The 13,792-nt window shown below is 45.2% G+C and overlaps 1 long non-coding RNA gene across 1 annotated transcript; it reads left to right on the top strand.

Moving 5' to 3' along the window:
- Nucleotides 1–622: 622 nt before the first annotated feature.
- Nucleotides 623–8,488, top strand: LOC142923190 (uncharacterized). The gene is made up of 3 exons (XR_012940589.1): nucleotides 623–951; nucleotides 2,070–2,227; nucleotides 8,185–8,488. It is a non-coding gene; the product is annotated as an uncharacterized LOC142923190 (long non-coding RNA).
- The last annotated feature ends 5,304 nt before the right edge of the window (nucleotides 8,489–13,792 follow it).

Consider the following 13,792-nt stretch of genomic DNA (forward strand, 5'->3'; position numbering starts at 1 on the left):
TTAGCTTGCAAATTTCAGATTTACTGCAATACACCCGTCCTTGGACGGGCAAAAGGCGAGTCTAACAATGGTTCCCTCTCAGTAACATCTGGCAGTTCACCAGTTCAAGCGAGCCTGACTGCTGATGAGACACTGAGAGACGAAGCCTGTTTCAGGGTGCTGCTTGTGTTGAGTTAATGTTGATGATGAGATGCACTCTCAGAAGCTTGTGCGGCTGAGTAGCACCACTCGCATTGTGTGCGTGGGGAAGTGGCGATGTGGAGGCTGTACAGCTCGGTCATCTTGTTCCTTGAGCTGCAGCAGCTGTAGTTATGCGTTTGTCCACTAGAGGGCATCACGTGCCTTGTGGAGAACCTGCAGTGCCCCTACATCCTGTAGTATTTTGTTCAGTCATCTTCGCGCAGAATATATACACGTGTGCAATATGAGTTTAATGTGTGAAATTATTCACGTCAATTATGTTGCCATATTTAGATAGGTGGAAGATTGAGGCATCATGCCACGATTGAGCCATTTAATGTCTGTACGCTCTTCGTTAATAAAATATAAGTGTATGCTTGCAGTTTAAATTCTTCATCATCATCATCGGACATGTTTAATCCACTGCTCGATGGATACTGATTTAATTACCAGCTAATGCTCACACACTTGTGTGATGACGTGGAATGAGTCACTGGAGCGCGTGCCGCTGGGAGATTGGTAGACAATGGCATTAGGACTATCAGCCCGTTCTACCAGTTGCAGCTGTGGGCAAAGCATGAAGCCATCTGAAGGATCCAGAGGGGTGCAGGGCCGAGGGTGGAGCCTGGCCACGCTTTTCAGGATATAAGGCGAGCTCCAACTCACAGCCGGGGCAGCTGCGATCTGGAGTGGAATTCGTCGTGCTGTCGTAATTGTGATCGTCACCCTCTTCAGCTGTGGGTTTGCCAGCATGTTGGCTGTCCCGACCCGGTGTGTGGTTATCCCCTAAGGCTCTGAAGGTCGGAATAAAAGAGATAGAGTACCTCCTATTAGTGTCTGTGAACTAGAACACAACATTTGGTGTCAGGCGTGTTAACGAAATTTTTTTTATATTTGAGGGTTGTTATGAATGTTTTTTTCTTCGAATCCTTGAGGGGGAAATAGACTATGCTGAAACACGTTAAGAGGAAGGCTCTCGCCCGCATACCCTCGGGCAAGGAGGATTCCCGGGCAGGGCTGGCAACCGGGACCCCTTGTGGGGGGCCCCGGAGTGGTGATCCCGGCGGGGCAGCGAGCAAAGGGCGACGGCTCTGAGCCGCCGCCGGCTGAAGGGGGGCTGCAGGCAATCGGCAAGCGCATCGTGGGGCGGCTTTCCACAGTGTCGACCCTGGTGGGGCAGCTGGGCAGGGAACAGCCGAAGGAAGGGGCTGTGGCTCGGGGGTGGCGAGCGGGCGACTCCACCATCACTGCCGACCGAGGGCATGAATTGGGTCCCTTTAACCTGCCGCCGACAGCTCATCCGGGGGCACCTTCCCTAGCGCAGCGGCTGCCGCTTCTCAATTAATTTTAGGCTGCGGGGGGTGCTTGGGCGGCCTTCCAGCGGCGGTTCTCCACCACTTGCGAGCTCGCAGGGTGGTCCGATGCGGAGGCGCTACTTATTCTTCCCACCGCACTGGATGACAGCCTTGGCGGCGTTTTTTTACATTCCGGAGGTGGACAGAACGAAGCTGCGTCAAGCGTACTCCCAGTTGGCGGCAATTTTTGAACTGCCGTCCAACGCGGCAGACATTCGTAATACAGAGTTGGGGGGAGACAGACACCCCGCGCTTTCTGCAGCGCACTGCTGTCGCTGGCCAAGGATGCGTACCCAAAGATGGAGCAGGCAGGACTGGATTCTCTGGTGCTTGAGAAAATGTTGATGCTGGCTCAGGAAATTAACGTTTGTTTGCCAGCCACAGAGGAGGATGACCTGTTCTCGATTCAGGTAGCCCATTGCATCCAGGCCCACTATAACCTGCGACGACGTGCTGGGGTGACGGCAGGGGCTGGATTTCCGGGAGAAAAGGGCAACCAGGCTCTCTGAGAGTCTCCCTGGGTGTGCGCGTCAGGTGGTTGGAGCCTGCGGAGGACATTCGGAGTGGGACGACGATGGGACAAGCGGCGGGGGGGGGGGCCCCATTACCTCTTTCAGTTGTGGCCTACCGGGACACATCTCCAGGGGCTGCCATGCTGATTTGGGGCCGCCTCCGCTCCTCTGGGTCCAAAGGCAGGTTGCAATAGGTCACACACCCGGCCGACACAGCCACCTCATGCATCCCATTGCAGTCAGTGTCAGGTGCACACGCCATCGCCCCTCATAGGAATACGGGGTATGAAGGTGGTGCATGATGGTTGGCAATGGACCGCACTGGCACACTGTGTCATGGCAGCGGGATCATCCACAGTATGTGGATTTGTGCAGGCTGTTGAGGTGCGAATGCTCATAGATACGGGGGCATCCGCCATCATGGGTTCAGAGTTTATTTTTAGGACTCTGCCATAGATGTGGGTTGCCTGGGTCTGGCAGATAATCTGTTGCCGCTAATGGTGGGAGTTTAGGCATTGTGGGCTAAATCAAGGCATCTATACGGACTGGCGATATTGAAAGGACGGGCCTGGTGTTGGTTTCAAGTTCGTTAGCGGTGCCTTGTTTATTGTGGAAGGATTTTTGGAAGAGGATGCCCCTCTGGATTTTAATTGACCAGAGTTGTGTGGAGTTACCGTCGGGGCATCGGTTGAGATTTTTGGAGTCCCCTACTGGATGGTGTATCGCTAACACTGTGGTTCAGGCCATGGTGTGTGAAACTGTTAGGGTTCCCCTGGGTGCACAGATGCTCGTACCCTTGAGCTGCGGTCACGGCTCGACCAGAAAATCGCTGGGAGTGAGGTTCTTCTAACCCCTTCAAATAGAGCAGTTCGTGGGCAAATTTTTATAGGGCATTAGACCTAGTGTGGGGAGCGGTGGCGCAGCGGTTAACACACTAATGAACATGGCGACCAGGGTTCGATTGTCCAACACCAGTGACAATTATCTGAGCCGGTCCTGGGCCTCCCCTAGATTAACTCAACCTCGAATGAGTATCAATTACAATGTGTAAACAACGCCACTGGGGAGATAAAGGCGGCCAAGCATGGTGCTGGCCACACACCCCATTGTGTATCGTACCAGCCTTCATAGGTGCTGGCTACAGTAGGCTGTTGGCAATATATTGTATTTTAATTAACTATTTGGCACGTTGTTACATGACATACCTTACTGGCTGTCGGGTGGTGGAGGGTTGCGACGCATCTATACTTATGGGATCTAATCCTAAAACCTGTATTAACATGTTAAGCTGTGTTCAACCACCACACTACAGGTCTCAACAACACTCACTCACTGGTTTGCTCAATCACGATTATATTATTGCGTATGGAGGCAATAAAAGGTGTCAATTGAATACAGTGTACCAAAAAAAGTTTAACAGTTGTATTGCTATATTCTTGGTTCTTTCGGTAAAGTCACGTGGTTTTCACACCTGATGATTGTTGTGTTGCAGTCGAAACGTCGTGAATTGTATTGTTCTGTTAACGCCGACAATGGTATCTGCAGCGAAACGTCGAATATGAGATTGGAAATTTTGCTCAACATTTCGGCTATTGCTGAAGTGCCAAATCAATTGGCATGTTTTCCCAAGTGACGACTTGAAGTGATTGGCTCTGTCAGTTGGTGGAGGGTTATACTGAACATTGGCCTCTTACCTACCAAGAGTATAATGACATTTATTTTCGGCACTTCTTGACTCGAGTGCTCACTCGCCACGTCATGGAGGCCGTGATGGCGTGGAGAAGGCCGTAGTAGCGGAAAGGATGCCGTGATAAACTCGCTCATCTTACACCGACTCACTCGCACATCAATGACTCGCGCAACCACAGACCCATTCACTCATCATACACTCGCTCACACTACCACTGACTCGCACACATCATAAACTGGGAGTGTCATGCTGCCAGCTATGGCTGCAACTTTGGTCGTACATGTTATAGTATCGTAATACTATTGCATGTTCACCAGCTCACTCCTTGTTTAAAAAATGTTGCTGTGAAGGTCTGGCTCTCAGATTAACTCTCCCAAATAACATATATTGGTAGTGTCCTGATATAGACCGCCTAGTGGGAAGGATGTTGAAGCTGCATCTGCAGAGCTTTTTGGAGGCCTCCCTAAAGGTGAAATAGTTTTAGTGGGTGATCTAAATTGGAATTTGCTAAACCCGCTGGCCGTGGCCACAAATTTTGCAGATGAATTTAACCTGTTTAAATTAATAAATGTCCCCACAAGACCCAACCTAAAAAATCTGGTACAGTCATCTCTGCTTGACGTCCTATTGACAAATGCCCCTCACAATTTCACACTGACTGGTGTTCTGGGTAAAAACCTTGGTGATCGCTCCATTTTTGGGGTGAGATCATCAGCCAGACCCGAAGCACTCGGACACTTCAGCACTCGGGCATTTACTAATGATGTGCTTCACTCGGATATTGACAAGGTCTGTGATATCCCCAACCTAACTACGGCTTGGGAGACCTTCAGGTACACGTTTCTCCAAATTCTTAACAAACATGCTTCGTTGGTTAGATTTAAAACTAAAGGCAACCACCCACCATGGTTTGATCCTTTGATTACAAAGCTCATGAAAACTAGGGACAAGGCTTGGACATGTGCTCAGAAAAGTACTTTGGTCAATGACTGGCTAGAATACAGGATTTTAAGGAATAGATGCGTCAAAAAAATGCCTATTTTTCCTCCTGGAATCACATGGAAATGCCAGGATTTTCTGGAAAACAATCAAATGTATCGAAAAGGCATCCAATACAGATAATCTGCCCGTTGAGCTTAACGGAAATGGGGAATATTTTTCAGATCCCAAAAAAATAGTTGACAATTTTTTAACCTTCATTTTTCTGAAGCTGGTAATCTTTTTGATAATGTATTGGGAGTCACCCCTGCTCATGCAAATTCATACACCCCTGTCCAAATATTAAACGACTTTAGTTTCCAGCAAATCCACGAAAGTATTGTTCTGAAACAACTGTCCTACCTCAAAGGGTCTTCCTCTACCGGAGCAGATAGTATTCCCATCTTTGCTCTACTAACTGTTGGTCACCTAATATACAAACCTATAGCCCATATTTTCAACCTGTCCATCATATAAGCATCAGTTGCTCTAGAATGGAAACATTCCTATGTCCGTCCACTTCACAAAGAGGGCCCTAAAGGTGATCCAAATAACTACCGACCTATCTCAATTTTGTCCCCGTTCATGAAAATTTTTGAAAAATTATTGAACTACCAAATTATCAGTTTCCTGTCCACCAACAATCTACTACATCTAAAACAATCTGGGTTCTGAAAAAAATACAGCACCACATCTGCTCCATTAAACTCTCTGAATCACATTTACAGTAGCCTTGATACTAAGCAGTAATGTGCCTGTCTTTTTCTTGACCTGTCCAAAGCTTTTGATACAGTAGACCACAACACCCTGCTAAGTAAACTAAGTTGCCTCTGTTTTTCCGAAAACGCAGTAAAATGGGTACAAATTACCTCTTCTCTTACCCAAACTGTATTCACAGATGGTTGGAGGTCAATCGGCGTTAATATAACAAAAGGGGTTCCACAGGGTTCCATCCTTGGCCCCCTTTTGTTCTCTCTTTATGTCAATGACTTGGGCACTGACCTGGATCATTCCAGGGTAAATCTTTTTGCAAATTACACGATACTAATTACTGCTGGCCGCTCTCCGGATGACTTGATTGCTAAGCTACAGGGTGATTTCAACAAACTACAACATCAGCTAGTTGCTCTTAAACTAGTCCTGAATACTTCCAAAACCAAGGTGCTATGCTTCTCACCTTGACTAAAGCTGGAAGTTATTTTTCCCCAATTACAGTCCTTAAATAATTATCAAATAGAGCAAGTCAAGATCTATAAGTATCTTGGTCATCCTGGATTCAAAACTGAATTTTGAAGATCGCATTGATTATATTGGTAAAAAGACGAAAATATAAATTGGTTTTCTGTATCGACACAAGCCCTGCTTCTCCCCCAATGTTCCGTTTTGCATTGATAAAAGCTACCATACTGCATCTACTTGATTACTGTGACATCGTGTAAAAATCAGCCCCAAGTACTGAAGCTTGATTCCATCTATCACTCGGCCTTAAGATTTACATTGCACTGCTCATATAGGACTCACCACTGATCTCTCTACATTGGGTCAAACTTAACATCTCTTAATGTTCGACGGCTTGTGCAACAGATCTTATTTATTCACGATGTACTTACAAAAAATTCCGCAGACTACCTACTGGATCTCGTCTCTGTTTCAAAGAACAAATTTGACCTCAGGTCTTCGCTCATTTACCAGCTTCACATTCCCTATTGCCGTACAAAAACTGGAGGAAGGGCCTTTGCTATTGATGCCCCCAGGTTCTGGAATGCTATTGCCAATAAACTGCAACTTGAATCGCTACCAATGAGATCTTCTCTCAACACTGCTCTAGAGGAGTTGTACACCCCTAGCTGCTACTGCTATTCATTAGCGTAAAATAAAATGTTTCGCTCCAGATGACTACTGCAAAGTATTATCTGTATTTTGATTTAGCGTGCTGATCTTAAAGGTGCATTGAAAAAATAGATACTCCGACTGATGCTTCTGTTGTGGAGTAACTCATTCAGCCAGCTGTGGCTCTAGGGTTTGGTGTTTCAAGTTATTCATGTAGTTTATTGTTAAAAATTCGGTCAGTCCCTATGATCACTGTTACATTGCAATTATGGCTTCATTTTTGGTTATTTCGAAAACGTTTTTTGGTTTGGACATGTTTGTAGTACGGAGTAAGAATGGTGGCCTTAATCTAAGTTTCTTGTTGTTGTTTGACTTGCATCCCACTGGGATTTTTGCACACAGCGTTGGTGTACGGTGCTTTTTCAAGAATATTTTGCTGTTTTTTCCTGGATTTTCTGTTTGCACAGTCACTTCAAGATGTTTTCTTGTTCGTTTTTTCTTGTTTTTTGTTTGTTGCGGTTGCTCCCGATTTCAAGAGCCAAATGGCTCACAGGGCTATACCAAATAAATAAATAAACTGAAATGTATATCGTTAATACTGCTAGGAACCTCCTGGTGACACCAGCCCACAGGGGATCATTGTGACCGTCCGTCGTGCATACAAAAATGGGAGGGGCTGGGTGGGGAGGGGCTGGTCACCCCGTGGTGCCCTTATAAAACTCAACGTTTAACCTACTCACGCCGACTTGTGCCTGCCCTCATAGTCGGGCATATTTGCGGAATACACCACGCCGCCGTTGACCCTGGTCATTGACCGAGCAACCCAACGTTCCTACCAGCTCCCTCCGCTGCAATGTGTTTTGTTAAATTTGAATCACAGTTCCTATGATTACTGTTCTTACATTGTTCTTATAGCTTTATTTTGATTTCGAAAACATGGTTTAAGCCATGTTTCTTGTGGAAGTGCGGAGTTGGCCTGATAACTTAAATCTAAATTGTCTTATGGTTGTTATTCTTTGACTTGCATTACACTGAGATTTTTGCACACAGCGTTGTAATACCGTTTTATTTTCTGGAAGAGTTGCTGCTTTATCCAGGATGTTTCTGTTGCGTGTCGTCGCTTTAAGATGTTCTCTGTTCATATTGTTTGTGGTTGCACCCGACTCAAGAGCCGCATGGCTCACAGGGATATACCAATAATAAATGAAACTTGAAACGAGCCCTGTGCTCATACAACTGGAATCATGACCCCGTTGTTCCCCACTGTCACGCCCGCACGTCCGCGTGTCTGCCCTGGGCCACATTCGCGCCTCTGACTCGACCATCATTGCTATCGTCACGCTCACCAACAGGGACACTCACTGATGTTGCTCCATTTACGAAAGCGATGCTTTCTTTATAAAACGCGCGAAAAACTAAATATCAAATGAATTTTCCCATTAATTTAATGCAAAAAAAAAATCGGGATGCGTTTCGGACATATCAACTCCACTCCTTATCTAAAAATATACACCTATATCACTTTTCACAATGCAAAAGTACCCGTAAGGATTTTTTTTACCTTTGCAGGGAATTCACCAAAAGATTTGCATGTTGAATTGACTGGAGGTGATGTGGAGGCTTTGCTGTTGCCCTGCAGGGACACCGTGACGCTGTAGTGGACGGGTGATGCAGCCTCCACGGTGCTTCTTGTTTGATCTGGCGCGTGCCGTATGGTGTTTCGTTCACGCGGAAATTCGATTTTGTTCATCTAAAGGTGTCCATAATTTGTCAATTGCATGAACGTGACATTTTGTAAAATCGAACGTTCGTAAATAGATACATGAAGCAGGCCACTGTTGTATATGCCCCCCTTTCCATCTTAATATTAACAAGTATTTTTTCGATACATATAGATATTTCTATTTTTTTATTTTAATAATGAATAAAAACACCAAACCAGGCCTCGGCATGGCATGTGGAGGTCATATTTACCTTGACCCACTAACACGATTTTGACGTTCAGAGCCCTCCCAGGGTCAGAGGGAGCAGATAGAGCGCAGAGCACAGCGGATTGCAAGGGGCTGACGTAAACACAAAGCCAGGGTCACTGGGAGGTTGCGTTAGCCTAGATCTAGTTAAGTCAAAAAAGCTAATTGGTTCTGCATTACTATTAAAGTAACTTAAAATCGGAATTTAACGACAGGGTAGGCTAAAGTTATTTATCTTCACACCCACTTCAATTGAACCCTGCCACAAGCTATAGCAATGTAACCATCACCCGTCTATTAATTAATATGAAATGTATTTACATTTTAATAATTTCTATACGACTTGACCCGAAGCCTATAACAATCAGGTTTTCATAAGTCAACATGAATGCTCTAATCCACCCATACGCAAATAATAAGCAGGGTTAAAGCAAGAGTAGAGAGGAAAAGAAATGCAAGCGCACAGCAAAACTGCAACGTAAGCAAAGGGCGATGTTAAACCCAAGGTCGGAGAGAAAGGGAGATCCTGGCCGTCTTTGTATCCCCGCAGCGCGGGGTAGGAGTGTGTATACGCTCGAGGAAACACGAGTCAAACACCACAACGGGAAGCTGACACAGACATTGAATGAATACAGAATCATAACTTTGGAACTCTGATGAAATGAAATGTTAACTTAAAACTTTTTAACCATTTCTTTGTGCGTCGGTGAAAGTCGGAGGGAATATCGCCCCTCCTTCCAGGTTGTGCACCCAGACAGAGGCGCCTTCGAGACAATTTATAACATTTGATTGTTTTACTTGTGGGTTTTATGGTAGGAGTGACAACGGAATATACCGTGGGTGATGCACACAATGACACACTGACACACGTACAGACACACACGGACGCAGATACATACGGACAAATCCTGACACAGTAAAAATCGAAAGAAACCCCGCCTTGTGGGCAGGATCCGAGTGAAGGGATTTTTGGGCATAAAAAGAGGATCCTGAGCATTGAAACCTCAGTTCGACCGGAGGGGGTCGGCTCACCAGAGTTCGACCGGGGGGGTCGGAACTCGGGGAGTTCGACTCGGAGGAGCAACTCGGAAGAGTTCGACCAGGGGGGTCGGAACTCGGGGAGTTCGACTCGGAGGAGGTCGGAACGCGAGAGAGTTCGACCAGTGAGTCGGCTCAGGAGCAGTTAAATCGGGAACGAGAGGAACAGGTCGCCAGCCGGCGAGCTGCAGAGCAGGGGGCGGCGAGCAGAAGCCAAAGTGGCCCGTCGCTACCCACTGACGTTGGCAAGAATCGCAAGGTAGTGAGGCGCCACCGAGTGTGATTTTAAAAGAACTGAAAAAAAGAGTATTGTTGAAAGCTTATTCTAAAATGAGTCCAGCTGCACAGCGACCGACGCACCAAGCAAGAGCTTCTGCAAACCAGTGCAAGAGCACGTGCGACTTGAGTCATCCAGCAGTGGAGAAAAACCTGCTTTCAGTAAACCAGCAACGAGCACGTTCGAGTTCTCCACCCAGAGAGAGAGGGAGCGTGCCGATGCAGCTCATCCAGCAGCGGAGAGAAACTGCTGTCGGCAAACCAGCACGAGCGTGATCGCGCAGCTCATCCAGCAGTGGAGAGAGGTGGCCACTGAGCAGCACTGAGAGCGATCAAGCAACCCCCCCCGTGGACAGAGGCTGGCTGCTGTGTGGAGGAGGGAACGCCGAGACGTATGATGCACATTCACCACTCACCCTGACCGCTCTAAAGGGAGCGAGTATCCCTTTCATACAAGGGACCCCTCGACGTATGTTAACGCGAGAAGACCAACCACACTCACATTACCCTATAAAGAGAACTCCACGATACGATGATGCGCTATGCCCCACTACACGACCAATCTGACGTTCGCTGGACCTAAAGACTCCAAACAATGACTACTCCACACAATTCATGACACACAAACACACTCAAGTCCGTGAACCATCTGGCCGTGGAAGCATCGATCGTGTGATAACAGTCCGTCGTTTATAAGTATATTCGTAATTTTCCTCTTTAATATTTTGTTTTGGACTGTACTTCTAATCGCATAAGTTACCAACTGATCCATCAATACGAATTAACCCTTGGCACCTTCGCCACGGAGCTACGCTCCCGGGGAGGAATCGTGCTAAACCGATTTTCTGATCATACAATCTTATTCACGAATAAGACAATCAAAATAACTGTTTGATTGTCTTTTTAGATGAATACCGTTGCATGTTAATCAATCGCCTGTGATAACATGCTGACCATTTCAAGCATAATAATCGTTCATATTATAATGTTTAAGCTTTTGTGTACCATAGCATTGGCATGTTCTGACTCTCTCTCTCACTAACAGCAATCGCTTTATGCGGGGTGCATGTGTTATCAAAGTGAAATCGTACAGTCGTTGATGATACTGTATTGATACCGTGTGGATACCGTGTTGAAGTTCCGAGATTGAGAGTTCACATACATATTATATTCTTAGTTTTTTCGGTAAAGTCACGTTGAAGAGAAACAACAAAATAACAAAATATATATAAAAAAATTCTCACGACGTTTCGACCATAACTCAAAACGGTCATCATCAGGTGTGTCGGTTTGCATAAATTTATTTAGAAAACGGCATATTTATTTATTTATATAAAAAAATAACGTTTGCGTCACGCGCAACGATTGGCTGTTTGCCAGGACTAGTCCATCTATTTTTTTGAAAAGAGGAGGGGGGAGACGAAATTTGTTTTTATGTATGCTGTCTGAAAGCCACTGTAAGCGTGAACAATCAATCAAGAACTGAAATGATTTATCAAATCTTTCCAATGATTGCTAAGATAGAATCCATCTTCTCGGTTGAAATTGTCTCTGTGTTTGTATATGTGGATAGCCTCATGAACAAATCTCTCATGGAAGCCAGATGGCTTACAAAGAACCTCCGTCTTGGAAAAGTCAATGGCATGTGAGCCTACTGAATTAGAACAATGATCTGCTACGGCCGAGGTGTTGGTCCTACCGTGTTTAAGGTCTGCTTTATGTTCACGAATGCGGTCCGAGATATGGCGTTTGGTTTCTCCAATGTAACTACTACCACAGAGGCAACTTAGTTTGTAGACACCAGGGTATTGTATGTCCGGAATCACATCTTTTACAGACGGAACCAGATCACGGATTTTATGTAATGTGTTGAAACGGACCTGGATCTTGTGTTTATTCAAGATTTTGGAGATCTTTTTTGTGATCCCAGCAATGTAGGGTAAAGTGATGGTTTTGAAAGGCTCCTCAAGAGGGTTCTTCTTCATGGTTTGAGTGATAGCTTTGCGGATTGTATAGTCGGAGTAACCATTAGCCCTAAGAGCTTGGTGTACGTGCTTGAGTTCACTGCTTATGTGTTCCTGGTCGGATATGCATTGGGCTCTATGATACAGAGTCTTGATGAGAGAATTCTTCTGTGATGGATGGTGGTGGGAATCCGGTTTCAGATAAGCATCCGTATGGGTAGCTTTCCTGTAGACAGAGTGGCTCATTGAACCATCAGGTCTCTTTTTAATTAGGACATCCAAAAAAGGTATCTTGCCATCTATTTCGACTTCCATGGTAAATCTGATGGCTGGGTGTATGGAATTGATGTGGTCGAAGAATTGGTCTAGAGCAGGCCGGCCATGTGGCCAGATGACAAAAGTGTCATCCACGTACCTCTTCCATAAGGTTGGGCGCAGAGTGGCAGTCTGGATGGCGTCAGTCTCAAATTTCTCCATGAAAATGTTAGCTATAACTGGAGAAATTTGAGACTGACGCCATCCAGACTGCCACTCTGCGCCCAACCTTATGGAAGAGGTACGTGGATGACACTTTTGTCATCTGGCCACATGGCCGGCCTGCTCTAGACCAATTCTTCGACCACATCAATTCCATACACCCAGCCATCAGATTTACCATGGAAGTCGAAATAGATGGCAAGATACCTTTTTTGGATGTCCTAATTAAAAAGAGACCTGATGGTTCAATGAGCCACTCTGTCTACAGGAAAGCTACCCATACGGATGCTTATCTGAAACCGGATTCCCACCACCATCCATCACAGAAGAATTCTCTCATCAAGACTCTGTATCATAGAGCCCAATGCATATCCGACCAGGAACACATAAGCAGTGAACTCAAGCACGTACACCAAGCTCTTAGGGCTAATGGTTACTCCGACTATACAATCCGCAAAGCTATCACTCAAACCATGAAGAAGAACCCTCTTGAGGAGCCTTTCAAAACCATCACTTTACCCTACATTGCTGGGATCACAAAAAAGATCTCCAAAATCTTGAATAAACACAAGATCCAGGTCCGTTTCAACACATTACATAAAATCCGTGATCTGGTTCCGTCTGTAAAAGATGTGATTCCGGACATACAATACCCTGGTGTCTACAAACTAAGTTGCCTCTGTGGTAGTAGTTACATTGGAGAAACCAAACGCCATATCTCGGACCGCATTCGTGAACATAAAGCAGACCTTAAACACGGTAGGACCAACACCTCGGCCGTAGCAGATCATTGTTCTAATTCAGTAGGCTCACATGCCATTGACTTTTCCAAGACGGAGGTTCTTTGTAAGCCATCTGGCTTCCATGAGAGATTCGTTCATGAGGCTATCCACATATACAAACACAGAGACAATTTCAACCGAGAAGATGGATTCTATCTTAGCAATCATTGGAAAGATTTGATAAATCATTTCAGTTCTTGATTGATTGTTCACGCTTACAGTGGCTTTCAGACAGCATACATAAAAACAAATTTCGTCTCCCCCCTCCTCTTTTCAAAAAAATAGATGGACTAGTCCTGGCAAACAGCCAATCGTTGCGCGTGACGCAAACGTTATTTTTTTATATAAATAAATAAATATGCCGTTTTCAAAATAAATTTATGCAAACCGACACACCTGATGATGACCGTTTGAGTTATGGTCGAAACGTCGTGAGAATTTTTTTATATATATTTTGTTATTTTGTTGTTTCTCTTCAACGTGACTTTACCGAAAAAACTAAGAATATGAATTACTGCAGTCACGAAAGCTTTAAATCAAAATACATATTATAGTTAAGGTTTAATTAGAAAATAAATTGATTAATACAGAAGTGGTCGTGTGATTCTTTCCTGAAATTTTTGCATAAGATCTGTATCCTGCGATGAGATATGAACTCGGGAACCTAAACTATAAACACACCAATCCACACTCATTAAACTTTAAAGCGAATGATATGAACTTGGGACCTAAAATATGAA

The sequence above is a fragment of the Petromyzon marinus genome, unplaced genomic scaffold, assembly GCF_048934315.1.
Source record: "Petromyzon marinus isolate PM22_M1 ecotype Great Lakes invasive population unplaced genomic scaffold, UKy_Petmar_22M1.pri1.0 PM_Scaffold_32, whole genome shotgun sequence".
In the NCBI taxonomy this organism is placed as follows: domain Eukaryota; kingdom Metazoa; phylum Chordata; class Hyperoartia; order Petromyzontiformes; family Petromyzontidae; genus Petromyzon; species Petromyzon marinus.